At 51.7% G+C, this 19121-nt stretch overlaps 1 protein-coding gene across 1 annotated transcript in view; it reads right to left on the minus strand.

The window, feature by feature from the left end:
• Positions 1 to 16288, minus strand: part of TBX1 (T-box transcription factor 1) — a 29687-nt gene extending 13399 nt beyond the window's left edge. The window contains exon 1 of the mRNA XM_082066239.1: positions 16232 to 16288. The gene's annotated coding sequence lies outside the window, so the exon portion shown is untranslated. The remainder of the gene's footprint in view (positions 1 to 16231) is intronic.
• Positions 16289 to 19121: the final 2833 nt, after the last annotated feature.

The raw sequence follows: 19121 nt of genomic DNA on the forward strand, positions 1-19121 counted from the left end.
GGTGGACACCGCGGGCTGCTGCCTTGGTCCTCCCTCGCAGGGGCCTTCCCACCCTCTTCTCTCCCCACGACCAAGTGCCCCCAGGCACGGACACCGCCGCTCCGCTCCACCGCCGGGGCCGTGCTTGCACCGAGCCGCGGCCCTTTAGCAGCAGAGGCGCCCGTGTCCTCCAGACCCGGTTTCTCTGCGCACCCTGAGCCCAGGCTGTGCTGCAGGTGTCCCTGCACCCCCGGGGCCCGGCTGGGACACAGCCCCGCCGCCCGCCGCCTTCCCTCCTTCCGCCCTTCGCACTCACCCCTCCGCCCGCATCTCTTCTTTCGTCCCTCCCGCAATCCCTCCTTTCTGTCCGCTCCCCCGGCCCTTGCCCGGCCCCGCCGTCCCTCCCGCCCCCAGCCCCGGCTCCCCAACGGGTCCCGGTGAGCCCGGGCTGCGGGGGGGCCGCAGACTCTGCAGGGGAGCTGGGGGCGGCCCCGCACGGCCCGGCTTGGCCTTGGCACGGCAGTCCCGACTCCCCGCTGAGTCGCGGGGCAGCAAGTAACGAGCAGCAGCAAACGGGGCCGGGGCCACGCAGGGCCGGGGGCGTCGGCACCGCACCCCGCGCACACGTCCGCACATGCTTATTTCTCCGCACACTTCCCAAACGAACAGCCCTGCGGCGGGGCTGGCTCCTACGGCCGGGCAAGGGGAGGGTGACTCCGCGGACCCCGCTCTTCCCCGCTCGCCGTGGCAGCACCGCCCGTGAGCGGCGAGCGACGGAAAAACACAGTACGGGGAAGGCTAACGCTGCCGGTAGCGATGCTGCTGGGGAAATAATAATAATTCGTAGAAGTTCAGCTAACGGGAGCGGCGAACATTTACGGATCCGTTATAAGGGGGGAGATAAAGAGGAGACCAGGGAAACTTCGGCAGGTGAAAAAAGCCTGCAGTTCCCACGGGTTCTGGAAAACGGGGGATTTTCCAACATTGAATTTGAGACCGTTATCGATGACTACTCTTGTTATAATTACAATAATTCTCGTTATTACTCCCGCTACGGCGACTGTTAATATTATTCTGCAACGGACGTTTGAGCTGTGCGAACCGAAATTAACGAATCTATCTCTCAAATCCAAAAATCAAGTGTGTTAACCAGGTCTCACCCAGAAAGACAGAAAGTAGGACAAGACAGACAGAAAGAGAGCCAAAGAAAGAAACAAACAAAAAAAGTAATAGAAAGATAGAAAAAGAAACAAAGGAAGAAAGAATGAAAAGGGAGAAATATTAGAAGAATTAGGAAGAGAAAGAAAATTATGGAAAGAGAAAGGAGGAGAGAAAGAAAGAGAAAGAAGGAAAGAAGGAAAGAAGGAAGGAAAGAAAGAAAGAGAAAGAAAGGAAAAGCAAGAAAGCAAGCAAAGACAGAAAGAGAAAGCAAAAAGAAAAATATAGGAAAACACATCGTAAAGACGGCCAGATCGATCAGGACAGACCAAAGAAAGGCAAGACAAGGCGAGACCGCGCCGGGGGCGGCCGCCTTCTGCGGAGACTCTTTACCCAGCCGCTTTCCGCACCGGAGCGGTTCGGGCTGGCGGTGCTGGAACCACAGCCCGGTGCCAGTTGCCGACCCTGCACGGGGCCCTGGGGGGTCTCCCGGTGCTTGTCGGGGCTCACTCCCGCGCTGCAGCTCCTTGGTTTCTCCGGGGGACCCCGACCCCGCTCGCCCCCGTTGCACAGCCTCCAGAGCCCCCGCGGCCGCCCCGAGCAGCTCCCCTCTGGCCGCCGGGACGCCCGAGCGGCGGCAGCGGGCGGCGCTGCCCGGGCCCGGCAGCCCCCTTCCCGCCCGGCCCCGCCGCTGGTGCTGAGCGGGGATTTGAACGCCCCGTCCCGTCCGGCGGCAGAGCGGCAGGTGCGCGGGCCCACGGAGCCCGGGGAGGCGGCCGGGACCGGGCACCTGAGCCCTCGCCGCGAACGGCTCCTGCCCGGGCCGCCGCCGCCGGCATCCACCGCTCCACTCGGCAGCCGCGCCGTGCTCTGCCGGTGGGCGCGTTTGGGACTCGGGGCTGGGAAAGGAGGAAATGAAATGAGAGGGAAAGAGGAGAGGAGAGGAGAGGAGAGGAGAGGAGAGGAGAGGAGAGGAGAGGAGAGGAGAGGAGAGGAGAGGAGAGGAGAGGAGAGGAGAGGAGAGGAGAGGAGAGGAGAGGAGAGGAGAGGAGAGGAGAGGGAAGAGAAGAGGAGAAGAGAAGAGGAGAAGAGAAGAGAAGAGAAGAGAAGAGAAGAGAAGAGAAGAGAAGAGAAGAGAAAGGAGAAGAGAAAGAAGAGGGAAGAAAAAGGACAGAGGGGCAGAAAGAAACAAGGAGAAAGAGTCAGAGAAAGAATGAACGAATGAAAGAAAAAGAAGGGAGAAAAGCCCTAAGGAAGAAAGCATCCAAATATTAATAATTATTGTTATAACCAGCACATTCCTAATGAAAAACAGTTGTTTTCTTGCTAATAGGCAGTGACATGAGTGGGAAATCTGGGGTTTGCAGGGCTCCGTGGGCTGCCTGACCCCGCAGACAGGCATGGCGGGGAATCTGTGGCTGTACATGGGGCTCTGCAGGGCTCAGGGGAGCGGGGCTGGGCTCCTGCACCCCCCGCACTCCCCGCACCCCCCGCTGGCTCCCGCTTGCCAGCCTTGGCTCCGCGTTATTTGCCATGGGGATTTTGGGCTGGTTTCATGGGGTCACTTGCCTGCAGATCCCAATGTAGAGATCACGCACGGGGAAATTCTCAGAAATAAAACTGTCAGCCAGTCTCCTCCAGCACACAGCCGGTGCAGTTTCTCCCTTTCTTTTCCCTTTTCCCCCCCTCTTTTTTTTTATTCTTTTTTCCTCTTCCCTCCCACCCCACCCCGACAACTGCTCGTGTTCCTCCAATGAGACATCCGTGCTCTCCTGCAATGCAGCTGCCTAAGGTGGCACATGGTTTGGGACTGTGAAGATTTTGGGAACCCCACCCACCCCCGGAGCACACAGAGCTCCCTTGGGAGCTCTGGGGTGGCATGGGCAAGGGAGCTTGGCAGTTGGGGTCATTGCCTGGGGCTTCCCCAGGAGTACCCACCAGCTTATCTGGTTTCGAGTGCACCAGGAGCTGCATCTAAAAACACTCGTTCTCTGTCACTGCTCTTCTCACTAATGCTCATTAATGCTGTCAAAAAGCTCTGTACAGGGGTTGCTACTCTGCTGCCTGAGGCTGACACACACAGTGGGTGCTTGATATGTGGGTGCTCCCCTCTGCCCTGGCCCTTTCCTCACTCAGACCCCAGTTCTGGCGAGGAGGGGAAAGCTCTTGCCCGGCTGCTTGCGCTCCCTGAATGTGCAGGGAAAAGGGGCTGCAGCTACAGGGAAACGAGGTGCTTTTAGTTTGAAAGAAGGATCCGACCCAGTACTGAGGTGCCAAAAATGGCTCAATTGAAGCATGTTTCCTTATTGCAGCACCAGTTTGGGGAAGAGCGGTGAGGAGCCTCACGGAGTTCAGGAGGACTCCGCCACTGCGCTGCATCCAAAGGGAAAGCAGCTGCCTTGCTGCTTCTTGCTATATCCTCTCTGTGGAGAGAGAGCCCTTTACAAGCCATCTACTTGCAACTGAGTCGCTAGAGGGAAGGGGAGGCATTTCTCCATTACTTGATTGTGGTTGTTGCACCAAAGGTTTATATTCCTTCAGTCCCACAGCAGCATCCTGTACAGACATTTATTTTGGCTAAAGACAGCCTGGTTCTCGTTTGGCTGCAGTCACTGTGGCCTGACCCACACAGACGCCTTGCACCGGTGGAGCTGCTGCAGCCACGCAAGTTGGCTGTGTGGGGGTTTGCTGCCATGCAGGGGGGGCCCAGATGGTGCCACCCTGCATGGGGCTGCAGTTAGATGGGCACAGTCCATCAGGAAATGAGGTGTCCCCCAAGCTCCCTGCCTTCAGTTGCTGTAAACCATACTGTAAGAATTTTTTCCTTGCAAGAACTTTTTCCCTTTTCTGTTAGGCCAGTAAAATACCCTTGACATTCCTTTTTTTTCCACCTTGTCCCATGCCACAGCAAAGATGAGATCAACATCACTTGTTCTGAAGCTCATGTTTTCATGGGGATTTGGTGTGGCAGATGATGTTATATATTAATCACTAACACAGCACAGTATGTTAGCACAAACAAATTAACACAAACAGTAAACCACAAGGCTCAGCATGCTAATGGGTGGCTGCACAATCTACAGGGCTCCCCTGGGATAAATCCTCCCCCTGCATTGCTGGGTATTTCATCAGACACGTTGCAAACTTAACTCAAGCACCATGAGAAATGGATGCTTCAGGCAATGTCACCTGCTTCTTCAAATCCAATACAGCATAAAAACTGACTAACTCCATCCTGGAGATTTTTCTTCTTGCGTCAATGCTGGAGCTGTACCCTCTGGAATGCATCCAGCTGAGAAGCACTGGGCTCTGCACTGTCACCGAGATCAGCTCGTGCATGTTAAATTCATATGGAGAGTGCAGTCTCTGGGAGCACAGAGCATATCTGAAGACAAGTCCAGGACCCTTCCTGGAGCCCTTGTTTGCCTACAAAAGAGCAGTGTTGCTTCTGCCAGCCTGTTCAATTCCCTTCTCCTTCTCCTTCTCCTTCTCCTTCTCCTTCTCCTTCTCCTTCTCCTTCTCCTTCCCCTTCCCCTTCCCCTTCCCTTATCCCTTCCCCTTCTCCTTTTCCTCCTCCTCTTCCTCTTTCTCCTTCTCTTCTTTCTCACTTTACCCACTTGTGGACATGCCTGTTTTCAGGACATTTTGTGACCTGTGGGTCGTTCTCAGCTCCACTTGCTATTTCCTTGTGCCATGGGGGACCTCTTGTCCCTTTTTGGAGCACTGTGGTGGGGCAGGTCAGGCAGGAGCAGTGATCCCTTCTGCCTGCAGACCTGCATCAGTATTACTGACAGCAAAGCCCTCTTCCCAAGCACAAGGAATTTGAGGATTTCAGGCCATTGCTCTGGCTCCTGCACCCACCACCCATCAATCCAGGCGGATATTTTGCTGTGGGTGCTGGGACAAACAGACTGTTTCTGCCGGAGCTCCAGGCCACTGGAGTAGGCAACCACTGTGGTCAGGGTCTGTCAGGCACAGAGACCAGCCCTGCCAACGGGCACGATGTGCCCTGTGTGCTCCTGCCTGCGGAGTACTGGCTGGAGACCTAGTACCGCTTGACAGGCATCTCACAGAAAGGAAGGGGCAGGGACTTCATCAAACACCGGGAAGACCTTACAATAGGCTTTGTAATCCCTGCACAAGCCTTGCTAAGGGTGTGTTACTAAACTAACTAAGCATAATGAAGCAGAGCAGAACAGAGCAAGGCTCAGTGCTCCCATTCCTGCCCCTGCAATGCCTGAAGATGCCTCAAACAAGTTCAGCCAGGGGTACCCAGGGTCGCTTGGCACATTTAAATCCCTTTGCTATTTGCATCCCAATATCCTTCTGTGCAAGCAACAGTGATGATGTTTAGTCACCTTGGGGAAGCTGTTTGGCATTGAAAAGGATCCAGGATAATCCTGGCTTAGGTTTTTGTATAATTTATTTATAGTGTTTCTAGGTTTTGTTGTATAAAATAACACTGCACCATTTCTAGCTCTTCTCTGATGTCATCTTAGTTAACTCTTGTTCTTCCTACTCATTAATTCCATTTCTCCCTTTTTTGTTGAAATGCCAGCCTGCAACCAGTCAGGAATCTACGTTCCCATGGATTTCTTGCATTTTTTTGTGATTCTCTCAAAGAGTATTTTCAATGGAAAACAGTGATTGAATCTAACCTGTTCTCACACACATAGCTGATGCATGAGGAACATCCTCCTTGTCCTACTGGGCTCAGGGACAGGGTTTGGAAAAGAGATGTGAAGGTGTATGGTCAGACTCCCCAGAGATGAGAAGCAGCACAGCTGTTTCCTTCCTCCTGGCTTTTGCTGGAGAAAACCTGGCCCCAGTGAAGCAGTAGTGAGACGTGCATGGTCTGAGGGTGATACGTGTGCAAGGGGACCTAAACACACCCAGGCCCTGAAAGCAAGGGTTCTCCTCCTCTGCCATGCACAGCTCACTGCAGTCCATGGGTGCTTCCAGTGGGCCATGGCCCGGGAAGCATCACCATCCTCGCCAACAGCACGGACCGACTGGCATTGGGGGGGGGTTCAGTTTCGGGAACTGCCGATGCAGTGCCGGATCTTTTCCTTGCCAGCGCAACCCGACTCACGCCTTCCTCTGCGGAATTAGCACAAGGACAGATTAAAGAAAGCCAATTTCCTTTCTCATCAAATCAATTCCTTCTGGGGCAAACAAAGCCACGAGCGCAGTGCTCTTGTCCTCCCGTGATCTTGTGGTTTGCTATGGCTGGAAGAGGCAGCTTTGGAAAACCCGAGCCCATTTCCTGCTCTGCGTGCTGCACTGTATATCCTCGCCTCAGCCCTGGAAATGCTTTGATGGATATTATTAGGCCCGGAAAGCATTTGGAGCTCCTTTCTTCCGTATGAGCTGCCCAAACTGCTACAGGATGAAAGAGGGGCAAATTGGAAGGGTCTGTGGATGCTGTGGGCAGGCTGCCTCCCTTAGGGAGCCCAAGTTGCACTGCTGCCTGTGATAGGGACCAGAGCAAAGCAGCCATGGGGCTGGGGTCACTGTCAGGCCCCGGGGAGGGTGGATGGGTGGACATCTCTTTCATACCCTCTTGCCAAGAGGCAGAGCAGCAACGAGGTTGGCCACTGCCAAGATCGCCCCTCTGCTCATCTTGGCGGTGCTGCTGGGCCTCACTGCATCCCCGGCTGGCTCGCAGGCTCCTGGCTGTGCCTGTGTCCCAGTGCAAAGGCTGAGAATGAAAAATGAACTGTGATTTCTCTCCGGTTGTTGCCCAGGTGCTTTGATACTGGGACCAAGTCAAACCATTTCACTCCCCTCGCTTTCACCCCTGCACTGTTACAGCACTATTCTGCCCTATAACTGGTTTTACTCAGCAATTTTGAGATACATTAGAGAAGGGCGCAGGGGGGGAAGCTGGTGACTCAGAGGGAAAAGGTTATGCTGTTTCGTCCTCAGTTTATGTGCCCCTGGGTTTGCTTGTCCACCAAGGCAGCTCCTGTAGGCCTGCTGTGTGCTGCTGCTCTCAGTGTTGCTGGGCAGGCAGAAGAGGTGAGGCTGGAGAGTCAAAGTGCACCACCAAACCAATGCCAGAGAAGCCTGAACCCTCCCACTGCATCCAGCCCCATGTAAGGTATTGTTGCACCTTCTTAAATCCATGTAGCAGGTCCCGCGGGTCCCATGCCCTTCCCCAACACACCCTCATCAAATTCTACTAGTGAGGGGAACCAGCTTTTTGATCCTTCCACAGTGGCCACTGAGCATCCTGGGTCTGTGCACCCCTCTCCTTGTTCAGCCTTCCAGCCATCAGGAGCAGGAGTCTCCCATTGCTTTGAACAGGGAAGTGGCTGAAAAGCAAAGCCAAGCAAAACCTCCACTTTGCAAGGAACTAGAGCTCTGATCGGTGCTTTGCCACTAACACAGTCAAGAAATGACAGTGCGGAAATCTTGGGGAGCGAACAGTGCTTGTGGTTATTGGTGAAATCCCATATTAGTAGAAAGGTCTGGTAAATGGAAGCAGGAGTCTCTCTGACTACAGCATCTGTTGGATGTGGAGAGTGGTTATGACTCTCTCCAAATACAATGCATATGTACTGGGGAAAATGACTGCTACAATAACAGGAATAAATCTTAATAGAGAGTTGGGTGATAACAGACACCATAGGGGAGTTATCAAAATGAAAAACATATGGCAGCGTCTCTGCCAGACCTGCACGGAAACCCTTTGGAAGGACTAGCAGACCTTGTACCTGAAAAATCAGAAATGGCAGGGGAGACACTGACAAGGGAAGGGGGCTGAGGGAACAAGATAAATCCCATCATTGTGCCCTGCTGAGAACCTAGAGCAGTGTGGGTTTGGTGTCAGTGTCCTGCTGTCTGTCTCTCTTCTGCATGAGTCTGGGTCTAAAAGCAGCCCAGTTCAACACACTCTTCCCCACTTCTCTCAGCTTTGGCAAGGTGAAAGGCTGCAAGTCAGGCTGGACAGGGGGCATTTTTGACTGTTCAACCTAGATTGTTTATTAGCATGAGGTTCCATTTTCTCTGCCTTTTGGCAGCAAGTAGGGGCAAGACTGGAAGAGAAGGAATAGTGGGGGAGCAAACACAGGGCCCAGGGAAGTTCAGGCATAGCCCTGGGCTGTAAGAGCAGGATAGATTTGTTTTCCTGCAGTTATAGGAGCTACAAACTGAGCCCAGACTTCATGGTATGGCAAAGAACAAGGAAACGGGAAGCTCGGCTGGAACTGACAGTTTCTTGGCAGGAAGCAGCGAGAGACAGGACAGAGCGATGTTAAATGAAATTGCACCTTCTCCAAGCACTTAAATGTCTTCAGCAGAGGAGAAACCGCAGATTAGCCAGAGTGAAGAAACCCAGCTTCACTATGCTCTCCTTGCGAGCAGCCTGGCGTGTGATGAATAAACACAAGCGCAGTGGATACAGAGCAGGTCGGCATGAGATGAGGGTATTGTCTGTCCCTGGGGTCTGCAGGAAGGGAGCAGAAGGCATGAAGAGCATCCCCAGGATCTCTGAGGTCAGAGGAGGGCTCCAGCCTCTGCTGATCAGACCTGAAACTTTGAGGTCAGGAGCAGGATATGCTGATAAGTTACCTGGGAGGTTTCCCACCATCATGAGGACCAGTCACTGCTCCTCGATTCTGTTCAGAGGTTGGTCCCACACCAAAACCCAACTGTGCTGGCCCCTGTGGTCATATGATACTGGAGCAAAGCCCAGGAGCAGAGAGAGAGTCTCGAACAGGGACCGTCAACCTCCTTCTTCACTCTCAGAGGTGACTGTGCAGGCTACAATCATCCAGTCCAGAGCAAACTTGACAACTGGGGATTAAATAGTGGAAAATTCAAAAGACAGCTGAGGAAGGGGCTTATATGAGTCAAGAGACTCAGCATGCTAGCGTTAGATGACCAGGGACACCAGCAGTAAACAGAGATGTTGTTATGGTAATGGAAACAAGGCTGGAAGGAGGGAGCACCACAGAGCAGACCCTAAGTGCTTAAAGCCTCTAAGTTGTCAGGGACTTTGCCCCTGGCTGTCGTTATTTTAATTGCATCCTAAACCTGCAGCCTCTGGTCAGAGCAGGTGTCTGAGGACATGGGATGGATTGACTGTGGTGCCTGCCACAACCAAGACTGTGCTGAATAGAGTTATACGTGACCTTGACTACACCCATCATCCACATTGATATAATCCAGGGTTAATAACCCTGACTGACTTGTCTGTTTACAGTCAAAGATTATCCCTGTCCAGGGGATCAGTAAGGAGAAGCCTGAAGCTTTGAGCTGCCCTTGCTTCCCTGGACTGGGACTCACGCCCATGGCCATGGCTGGGACAGTCTCCAGACTCTGTCCTAGGGACAGGGAGGGACTGTCTGACCTCACATGGGCAACAGATCCCCAGTTTTGGCTCAGGCTAATGTGCATCAGGCAAAAGAATTCAGAGATCAAACAGCATGTTTGTGCCAGCCCTGAACAGAAGGTTTGCTTTATCATGTGTTTAGTCACAACAAACTAGCCAATAAAGTAGTAATAAATGGTCACCAAAAGTTATTTCAGAGTCAATAAAACAAAAACGGAGTTTAACAAGAAGAAATGAATTGTTAACACTCCTCCTCTTCCCTGTCCTGTAAAACATGTCAGGTTTTACAGGCGATGGGTGAACGCAAATCTCCCCTGGCTTTGCAGGACAGGCAGTATCACCATTGCTGCCTTTTGCCAGGAGCAAGTTGACAACCACAAAACCCCATTGTCGACACAGCCCCAATTCCCACTTCTGCTGCTGGCTGGGGACTCCTCCATGGGGCCGCGGGTCCCCAGACCTGTGGGATGTGGCCTGTGCCCCATGTTTCCCTTCTGTTGGAGATGAGGAGTGCTGTGGTGACACAGCCTCTCCCTGCAGCAATCACAGTGTTGTCGAGAGCCAGAAAGTAAAACCACGGGGTGCTGAGCTGAGCTCTCGCACTGAGCAAACAAGCCTTCCTAAAGGTTTAGAGGACCACCTTCATGCACAGAATAACCCCCCATGTTTAAACCAAACAATCTTGACCTCTCTATGAGTTTTAACCACATAAAAGCTCACCTCTTGGACTCTCCATTAGGTTTTATGATGTGCTTCCATATTTAAATGGACATGACTCACACCAGGGTTTCTGCCGTGCATGTGAAGGAAAGAAAAGATGAATGCCAGATGTTACGTATGAGTTACTTCAGGGAAAAAAAAAAGAAAAAGGAGAGAAAAGGAAATTAAAAGTTGGGCTGGGCTTTCACAGCTCTCCCTGCTCAGGTGGGCATCAGGCTGGTATTTGAATTAGTTTTAAAAATGCAGTCTCCTCAGCCCAGCTGCACTCCTGGCTCCCCTGCGAGCACACAGCCCCCCTGCCTCACCCTCCTCGCAGTGGGGGCTTCAATTTTCTGTCAAAAGTCTTCTGACCAAACCTGGCAGCTGTCAGCACCTCCCTGTTTATTTGTGGAGCAGGAGGGGGCAGGAGGGGCAGTGGAAAGGGGGTGGAGGGCAACCCTGCTTTGGGATGATGTGTTCCTTCACCCAAAAAACCATGGGGAAGGCAGCCAGGGTGGCTGTGCCATGCAGAGAAGCTGCACAGGTGGGGCAGTGTGGATCTGAGGGTACAGGTTGTAACCACTGCAGCTGGAAAAGCACCTGACAAGCTGCCAGCCATCCCCACCAGCTTATAGCTGCTTTTATCCAGGCTCCAGCGGCGCGGGGAGGTAGGAAGGGCTTGGCAGCAGACCACCTTGCAGCCTGGCTCCTGCCTGTCCTGCTACTCTCCAAAAGGACCACCTGTGCCCACACAGATGCCCTGGATGTCATCACCTCGACTGCTCCGCTCCCCACAGCCTCATCTGGCACATAACTCACATTCCCACCTCGAGGGGATGATGGCAGAGTCCCTCACCAGGCAAGCATGAAATCCCCAGGTTCATGCCATGGGTTAGTCCTTCCCTGTACTTGGTGCTGTGCACACACAGAGCACAAAGCACAGCCATGTCCACACTGAAGTAATAGGCACCAGGTCCTGCTCTCAGAGCCATGTGAGAGCACAGGAGCTGCAGAAACCCTCAGCACCACCCATGGTGAAAGGACCACTTCACCCATTGCATCTTTTCCAGCATGCATGGATACAACCTCAAAAACTTAACCAGCTATTTGTGCTCAGCCCTTCTCAGGAGCCTTCTCCTGGGAGGGCTTGATGCTCCACATGGCCTCTTGTCCCTGCAGCTGGCTGGGGGACCAGCACATTGACATGAAAGGGGTCCTGCTGCTCCCAACCGGGGCAGGCTGTCCTGCTGCAGACAGATGAAGCTGAAACTCCACACTAAGCATGTGTAAGGACATTAAGCTGTTGGAACTAAAGGATAATTTGAAAAGTATTTTTCTTAATACTGGCATTAGGTTTCCCCAGCTTTACAGTTGGTAAAGAGAAAAAGAATGTCCTTACTAAGGGAAAGCAAGTGAAAACTGAACCGGGGAGGAATTAGGGGGTGGTGGATGCTCGGAGCCGGGTCCCATTGCTTGTCTCAGAGCTCTGATCACTCTCAAGGCAAGAAGAAGGCCTGTTCCCAGCCCAGATCCTGCTGAAACACCCTGGGGGTCACTGGGTTTTCCTCACCGACAAACTGCAGCATGGCAAGAGGGAAGCAATGTGGCCACACACACTCTCGTGAGCAAAAGCATCCGTGCTGCATCCTGCCTGCACTGAGGGTAGGACTGCTCTCCCGTTGGGAGACATTCAGGTTAGCCAAAACCTCTGTTTTTCCAGAAGTGATGAACTGAAAGATTTTTCATCTTCATATCACACAGAAAGTCCCCTTGGGTACCTGCTGAGCTCTGCAACTTCTTTATATGGCTGCTGAGTGATGCGGTCATTAATAGAGAGCACAAAATTCTGCAACTTTTATTCCCCTTCATGATTTTAGACCTCTCCTTAGCCAGGTAAATCAGCGCAGAGTCAGTGGGATCAGTAGATCTGCAGTTACAGCAGCTGCAAGTGGCACCTAGTGAGTTATGTCAGTTCTCAGCACTATCCTGTTCCCCGATCCTGGAGGCCAGGGCAGTGGGTGAGATGCGGGGCCCGACACTGCACCCCAAGCTCCAGAGTGCAGGAAGCTGATAAGTCAGCTGCTCGGGGAGCGCAGGGAGGAACGGTGCCGCCCGAGGGGCATCAGAAGAACCCACGTCCCTCATAGAGGAATTCCTGTGCCATTGCAAAATGCCCGTGTGAACGGAGGCAGGAAAATTAGCTGCAATATGGCTTTTTGTAATCACAGAGAAATTGCAAAAGGAAGGAAAATAAAAAAAGGTTCCGTTTTCCTTTTGCTCCCCTTCCGCACGATGCTGGAAAGGCTCAGGAAGTGCCCATCCACCAGGAACAATGTGAAAAAAGCCCAGTACCATTTTCCCTGGTGAACCTGGCGGGATCCCAAGCAGGGATCGTAACACCTGGCAGGAGCAGGGCTCCCTCATGCCCCTCATGGGCAAACAAGGGCTGGGCTCCCTCCTTTCATTTTCCTCTGCTTCCTTTGTTGAGCCCTGCTGCCATGTCCCCAGCACAACAAGGAGAGATGTCTCACCCTGCCTGGGCACACTGGGGACATGTGCAGCAGCAAGGGCTGGCAAGGGGTCCCCAGTGAGCTCCTCATCCCTGTCCCAAGTGGGAAGCAGTGGCCTGCAGAAGTACACATAGTAGGTCACTCCATCAGTCTCTTTAACTTTCCACCTCACTCCCAAAAGCCTTTTAATTGAGCATCAAGGCTGCTCAAAAGCTGTCTCATCCTGAACCACACATGTCAATGCAGACACTGTGGCTGTGACGATGTGCAGGACATGTCCCCAGGAGCATTCATCAAATTTTGCAAGAGCTGCAATCACAAGAGTGTCTGGGCAGAACCAAATTTACCACAAGCCATGTTCCTTCTCTGCCTGCCCTGCCTGTCTGGCACAGCTGGGGGAAGAGGAAAGGCAGGACCTGGTTCCTGGGGTCGCAGCCCTGGTGTATCCCTCACCGTGGGGTGAGTGGGGTCTGCGGACAAGCTGGGCCCCGCCACACCCCCATGCTGGGTGCAGGGAGGGCCTAGGATGGTGAGGAGCATCCATGCTCCCTGGCAGCGCGTGGACAGGAGCAGGCACCACGGCCCAGCCTCCTCCAGGGCCTCACGCATCCCCTGGGCTTGTGTGTAAATGCTATGCTTCCCCAAATAGATGCTTTTCTGGGAATGTCCCATGGTCCCGTGGAGGCTCGGCTGGTTGGCATCGAATGACCAAAGCTGTTGCGTGCTCCCATTGTTCCCCAAGGTAGTTATTAATAGAGCACCGTAATAATAGGGGATATTTATAAAACACCTCCGTGCCTAGGAATCCAGAGCAATCTGCAAACCTATAGAGGTCTGTCTGTCAGCCCCCAGCCACTCTTGTGATCGCCACGACGCGAAAATGAACCTTATACCCCATCGAATGGTATGAGAAATGTGCAGGCTGGAGGGGCCACTGCAAAAGTCCATTGCAAGACGTGAGCACCAGCACTGTGGTCCTGCAAGGGCACAGGGGCAGGGACATCCCAGCCCCCGCCACTGCCATGCCAGCAGAGTGAAGCAGGGGAAGAATGGGGATCATAAATGGTCTTCCCTTCATCCCAGCTGCAGCCTGGTGCTTGGCGGAAAGAAGAGATGTTACTAAAGAAACGGAAGCCAGCATGGTCTGTTGCAGCCTGACCATGCCCAGGTTCCCCAGGACTGCCCATGGGGCAAGGGTGCAGCTGGTGCCATCCCCTTACACACAGGGTTTGGTGAGAAGGACCCATTTGCTGCCCTCCTGTAACATCTGGGCCACAGGGACCAGGACCAAGCCCTGGGGACAGGCTGAGGATCTGCAGTTAAACAGTAGAGTTTCACACTTGCAGAAGGCTCTGCAAATCTACCAGGCCCTGCACAGAAGACAGACCAAAAATGCACACTCTTTCTTAGCTTTATAGATGGAAAAAGTAAAATGAGGTGCGGGATTCAGTTAGAGCAAAGCCAGCCCCTCTGCTTTAGGGGCTGGGGCCAGGCACAGTGGCCGGGAGCTGCCAGGACGGGGACTGGATGGAGAGACGCACAGATAGCCTTGCTGTTAGGCTGTTCCACCAGGATCATAAAAACCAAACAAATCCAGACCTCCCTCCAGCCTCGCTTGAGGAATTAGAGAAATGAGGCCATTTATGTCTTCACACGGGCGACTGAGCCTGGCAATGACCTTTGGTCACTTTGGAGCAGGGCTGGATTTTAAATGTGAACCAGAGACCGGGAGGTGAAAACCTCCATATCACATTACAAATCCCCAGGGATGCCCAAGGCTTGTCAAGTCACAGTGCTTTGCTGCTTATTTATTACTGTTTGTCTACATTGCAGCCATTGCCAGGGCCTGTGTTACTGCTCTGTTAGTGGTCAGCTGCCCAGTGGCCTCTGGGGCCAGCGCGTCTCCCAGGAAGGCTGGAGGCTGGGACCCTGGGGCTGGGGTGGCCACAGTGTCCCCCCTTGCTGCTGGGAAAACACATTGGTCCTTCCCTGGCAGCAAACAAGAGCATCATGGTGGGCGATACAGTCCACAAGCTGGTGACAGCTGTGAGGAGATTAATTTCCCCTTTAAGATAATGAAGAATACAGCCCTACACTGTAAGTGATACAGGTAAAATATCCCTGAGCCATATTATAGTGAAAATAATTCTACTTATTGTACATGCAATATTGTATACTGACTTGTTCACAACCACACAACACTTGCTGTTGGATTATTAATACTCTAAGATAGGAAAATCCTCTATCTGGCTTGTGTTTGTCCTCTGAAATAGCTGTAGAAGACCTGCATTTATTTAGCAAGTGGTTTGAATGACTTAAGTTTTCTTTTATCCAAATAGATCTGTAACCCACCAGCTAACCACGGCTTCATGAGAAAACCAAGTCGGAGACAGTGTGTATTCCTTTTAAAAAAATATCGTATCTCTCTATAAACAGAAAATTCCCTTTCATCCCTTTTAAGCCTGCTTCACCACACTCCTCCCCACTAATCATCTTATTTCTACTTTTGTGGTCTAAGACGTATCAGATCATTTTGCAGAATGGGGGTAAAGCAAGCCCTGGGTGGTCAGGGGTAGTCTCCGTGGAGTGGCTTTGCTGGATCTGCCCTCCAGACAGAGGGACAGGTTCCCATAGCAAGATAATGGGGCTTGCAAGAAGATGTTTTATAGAAGAAGTTTTAGCACCCCTGTGTGGCATCACTCTGCTATGTGAGAGCTGAACAGCGCATGGAAAATCTGCCTGAAGCTTCGGGGAGTCTGCAGCAGCCTGTGTCTGCTGATGGAAACATGAGTCTGTCAGGAGACCGAGCCCAAGCAATTTCCCCATTAACAGCTCAGCCACTGGGGAAAGCTGCAAACCCACCTCACGACAGGGACAGACACTGCAGGGCTCTCTGAGGTGGAGTTTCTTAGAGGCACAGCAAGGTCTCTTGAAACGGGAGAGAAAACAGTGTGCAGAGAGCATGCAGCAATAAACTCACACAGATCCATGTCTGGCTGCAATATTAAATGCTCAACAGCAGAAATTATGATAATTAAATTGCTTCTGATGGGGGATAGCAGATAAAGGTTGCCAAAGCTGTCAAGAGTCAGTGAGGCTGCACTGATTTCCACACAGATGCAGGGGCTCTGCTTATTGTACACGATGGGTTACTTCCCAACAAGACTGTCGTGGTTTAGGAGGTGGAGCCCTATTTTCAAAGGTGAGAAAGTACTTACGTACATGTTTACTGAGTACTCATAGGTTTGCCATCTGAAGGTATCCAGGCACTGGTCAGTGATGGAGAGAAAGACCAGTAAAGATTAATAAATCAGAGCAATAGTGGTCCCGACCTCTTGACTAGTTTATTAGTTTCACTATGCATTATCTGCATTAAATAGGAACCCTTATACACTTCTGCAGATGTGATGCAGGCTGCCAAACTGCTTGCACTGTCTTGAAAATACCATCCTGGGTCTCACTGACTCAGTGGGATTTATGCTGTTTAGGGCTGGAAACACCAGCCAAAAAGCATGCATTCCTTCAGGGTCCAGCTGAAGTACATTACCTCCAGGTGCAGGTAGAAGTGTGAAAAGCAGCTCCAGCAGCTCAGCTGGTGGGAGGTGACTTGTATGTTGATTGTGCCAGATCCCATGTCTATTCTCAGCCTTTTGCTACTGGGAAGGTCCTTTCTCCACAAGGTTGTCCTGCTTGGTGCTGGAGCACATCTTGTTAACAGTCCCATCACTTCTGAGCAGCTCTTGTAGTCCTTGCTGCTGGCAGAAAGAACCTATGGGGGGAGAAACAACGCCAAGTGCCTGCTGCTCAACAGACCAAGTATATTCTGAGAGTTGTTCATAATGAATAAAACTATAGAAAGACAAATATGGGACTATAAGAAAGTGCAGCACAGGTCTAGTGCTAAATAATGGAAATTCCCAAGAACAGGGCTCCTTGGTGGCTCTTCATGCACAATGTTAATCCAATCAAGTGAATTGTGCAGTGTAACATTTCCAGTACAGCAGCCAATATATGGAACAGGATTAACTTCAGGCTTAGAGCGAGTAAACACAGCCTTTGTCTCTAATGCTGAATCTAATGCTGCCTCAGTGTACTATCAGAGTCTGAATTTATTATTTTCCATTTGCTTTCTTTAGCTGAAGCATATTGTGGCCAACCTGAAATTACAACCTTAGCGAACACACAACAGAAACTTTTAGGTTTCACTGAAACACAAGTTAGTCAAGCATAAATACTGATTATGCTGTTTATGATCCTAAAACTTAGATTGGCTTCTAGTTAAAATTACATATCTGTTCCAAGTGTTTGTTTTTGTTACTTGTGTCAGGAGTAGAGTCCAGAATACCTAGGACTACATACTAGCTTTGGGAATATCACATTTTCAGCCTGGTGGCTGAGTTGTGTTGTGGTGATTTTAGACTATTCAAAAACATGGACAAAGAATAAATTGGCTAAGTAGAAAAAAAAAAAGTTAAATTTATTTGAAATGATCAAAGTATGCAGCTGTTGCAAAATAATCTGCAGAAACTTCTCTTCTCGGTGTTGCTGTGCTGACAGCACTTCCATTTCAATACCAGGTTTTAGTGATTTCCACCTTATTTCATGCTCTGACAAACCTACTAGAGTTTTGTCTGGTCTGAGGTGAAGTACTGTGCTGTGCCAGAAGAGGCAAACAGCTCTGAAGGTGCACAGAGGCGGGAAAACATGCCCAGCTTTTAGCGCAGTGCTCAATCTCATTGTGTGCAGAGGGAGATCGTGGTGCAGGACAGCTCTTCTGAATGGCTACTGCACACCCGAAGGCTTGGACAAACCTCCCCTTTGGCCTGGAAACGGAGTCAGCTTTGGGCTCCTTTCGCTCCTTTCTGAAAATCTGTCCCTTTGCAAAATCTTTTGTGCAAGGGACATGGTTGCCACAAAGCACCTCCGGGTCCCCACGGCAGCCTGGGCGTCAGCCTACCTTGCCCAATTTGTGGAGCAAGTTGGACTTTAGCAGGTGGCCAAACTGATGCTATCAAGTCAAAGTGTCAGATTCCTGGGGGAACAGCCTGGCCTGGAGACGGAGGGAGGATGGGCCGGGTGCTGCTGACGCTGAGAGTGGGTTTTTGGCTTAGCGAGTTTGGCAGGCACCTGGCAGGTATTCACAGTGTCTGTGGGGGGATGACCCAGACAAATTTGACTTCCAGCATGTAGCGAGTATCAAGGAAAGCCCTGCTTTTACAGACTTATACAGTAGAAAAAGCTTAGTAGCTTTGGGGAGCAGACCCTGCCTTGTCCCTGGAACAATGTGCTGCGCTCCTGCAAGCAGGGGTCTGGCAGGGAGGGCACAGCAAAGAGCTGCTCAGCTGATCCCAGCTTTAATTACAGACCTTCTTAATCAAGGGAAATCCAAGGGAAGCAAAAGCAAGGGTGGCTGTGACTGAAGAGAACAAGACGTTTTTGGATTAATTTGGGGCTCAAACTGAGGGGCCTCATGTTGGTTTTGCATGGGGCAGCACCACCTCAGAACAGGTCCCACTGCAGCCCCCACGGTGCTTCCCCCACAAGTCCCTCCCTGCAGATAATGGAGAATAGGCACAACCTGGGGCAACGACAAATTTCCAGTGTTTTTCTGAAAGTGTTGGTTTAACTTCTGCCTTGAATTATCAGGGCATCTTTGACATGGGACTCTTCAACTCAAGTGCCTGTGGTGCCTCCAACGGCAGCAGAGGTGTCCCGCCAAGGGAGGGCTGACAGGGAGCATAACGGGTGCTCACTGCAAATGGAGATATCAGATGCCATCTCAAGGCCAAATTTAAGTGTGGGTAATTACATTTCCCCATTTAAACTGCCGGACAGTCTCAGCTGGATAAAATGTTCCCTTCTTAGCTGGAAGTGTTGCTGTGTCCTAGGAACAGCTGCTGTGACAAAGTTGGGGGCAGTTGCTGTGTGGAGAGGACTGAGGTACCCATGGTGATGGTCGCCCAAGCCCAGGTACCTGGCAGAGGGCTTGCCTGTGCACTGGGAGCCCCAGGAGCCTTTCTGGGATTTTAGCTCGAACCAGTGTCTGGCTAGGGAGGGAGAAGTGGGATAGAGAAGGGTTCAAAGCCAAGTGCAAGTGGGATTTGCGAGGCTGGGTAGGGCACCCTGGTTGCCTGGAGCACTGCCTGCGGTGGTGCGCTTGGTTTGGGACAGGGACAGAGGCCTCTGTCCATCTGGGTGACCAAGCTCCTCGCAGAGCATAATACTGCAACTACACGATTTTCATATGGCTAAGTTTGCAAATGAGACCAAGTCCAAAGACATCTGAGTCACAGACAAGCTGAATCTATGGCCCAGCTTAGTGAAAGCTGGTGAAATACAGACTTCACCCTTTTCCTTCCCTGCAGCCCTGGTGAAGTGCACGGTCTCTCAAATAGGTCTTTATAAATGATCAAAGCATCTGTGTGGCTTTTCAGGGA

Source organism: Streptopelia decaocto (genome assembly GCF_964273445.1).
Source record: "Streptopelia decaocto genome assembly, chromosome: 15".
Lineage (NCBI taxonomy): Eukaryota > Metazoa > Chordata > Aves > Columbiformes > Columbidae > Streptopelia > Streptopelia decaocto.